This window comes from Ursus maritimus, unplaced genomic scaffold (genome assembly GCF_017311325.1).
Source record: "Ursus maritimus isolate PB19 unplaced genomic scaffold, ASM1731132v1 scaffold_17, whole genome shotgun sequence".
Lineage (NCBI taxonomy): Eukaryota > Metazoa > Chordata > Mammalia > Carnivora > Ursidae > Ursus > Ursus maritimus.
The window spans coordinates 53889471-53891306 of record NW_024424119.1 but is presented as its reverse complement, the minus strand read 5'-3'; the positions used below and the strand labels follow the sequence as shown (position 1 = coordinate 53891306).

At 47.5% G+C, this 1836-nt stretch overlaps 1 pseudogene; it reads right to left on the bottom strand.

Moving 5' to 3' along the window:
• Window positions 1-284: 284 nt before the first annotated feature.
• Window positions 285-1180, bottom strand: LOC103670425 (annotated as a pseudogene).
• Between the last annotated feature and the right edge of the window lie 656 nt (window positions 1181-1836).

The window sequence follows — 1836 nt, the reverse complement described above, 5'->3', positions numbered from 1 at the left end:
AGTTCTGGGTCAGTTTCAGGTGATTGATTTCTTTTCTTTATGGGTCACGTTTTCCAGCTTCTTTGTATGTCTGGTAATTCTCTCTTTCTCTCTTTCTTTCTTTCTTTCTTTCTTTCTTTCTTTCTTTCTTTCTCTCTTTCTCTCTCTCTCTCTCTCTCTCTTTCTTTCTTTCTTTCTTTCTTTCTTTCTTTCTTTCTTTCTTTCCTTCTTCCCTTCCTTCTTCCTTCCTTCCTTCCTTCCTTCCTTCCTTCCTTCCTTCCTTCCTAACAGGTCTTTAATTCCTTTTATTTTTCTTGTAAAAAACATGTGGTGGCCACAGCTGGAGGCTGGGTCCTCTGGACAGAGACTCGACATGCATCTTTACAAGATGTTCAGTGAATCCCTGATAGGGAGACTTGGTGAATACAGTCTCTTTCCAAAGACTGGCATGAGAGAACTATAGGTCTTGGGAATGGCATCAAAAGTGGCCTTGGTGTCATTGCCCTGGGTGGCAGTGTAGTCCCTGGCTGAGATGTAGCCATCCTCAATACCAGTCGTCATCAGTAGCTTCTTGGGCACAGGGGCTGAGACAATGCCAGTGCCCCTGGTGTTGGAGATAAGGCACACCAGCACAGGGCCACAGCGGCTGGTCACCCTGCATGGGACAGTGTGGGGTCTGCTGATCTTGCTCCCCCAGTATTCTTGCTGCACAGGATGGTGGAAAGCTTGGCCAGGATAATGGCCCCATGGATGGCAGTGGGTACCTCCTTGAAGCACTTAATACCCAGACCAATGTGTTTACTTTGAACTTAGTCTGCTGGCCAGCACGGGTCTGCTTCTGCACCAACACAGTCTTCCAAACCTTATCCTTAGAGGATGTCCCCAGGAAAAAGTCAATGGTCTCAGATTCCTTCCTTGATGGGCAGGGAGAAGAGATAGATCTCCTCCAGAGACTTGGTCTTTGTGATCTTGACCAGGTGGCTCAGCTTGGTGTCAGCGATCCACTCCTTGTCCTCAGCCCTGCTGCGGAGAGCTCTGTGGCCTCTCTGATTCTGGCCCCAGATGCCACTGCTGAAGCCTCCAGGGAAGCCACCGGCCTCCCGTTCCGGGGCACCTGGGTCCTCTAGGCCCTCCTGGAGCACCAACATCATTTGCCATTTGGTATTTTCTCGAAGAAGATGTCTGGTAATTTTCTATTGGATACCAGACATCTTGATTTTGAATCTTTTCTATTCTTATAAATCTTCTTGAACTTTGTTCTAGGAAGCAGTTAGATTACTTGGGAACTAATGGATCCTTTTGGGTCTTGCTTTATGATTTGTTAGATGGGTTTTAGCAATGCTCAGTCTGGGTCTTATTCTCCACCTCTGAGGCAAGACCTTCCTGAGTGCTCTACCCCCTGCCCTGTGAATTATGAGTTTTCCAGTCTGGCTGGTGGAAACAGGCACTGTTCTCCCATCCTTTTAGATGGTTCCTTCTCAAAAGCCACTACTTCATGTATTTTTCTTCTGAAATTTTTGGTTGTTTCAAATGGAATAGTAAATCTGGCCTCTGTTACTCCAAAGTGACAGTCAGTCAGCAAGTGTGGTGAGTCTACTTCCTAATCATTCTTGAATCCATCACCTTCTCTCCCAGCCCCTGTCATGGCTCCAGACCCCATTACCTCCTGCCTGGGGTGACACCCATAGTCGCCCAGGGCTACGTCTCTGCCCCAGGAAAATCCTTTTCCATGCAGAGCTGATCTTTGATCTTTCTAGATTGCCCTCTGACCGTGCCTGCCCCAGCCTCAAACCAGTTTGCTTCTCATTGTCTTTGGGTTAATTTCAAACTCCTGCCTATGGCTCATCGGGTCTTTCA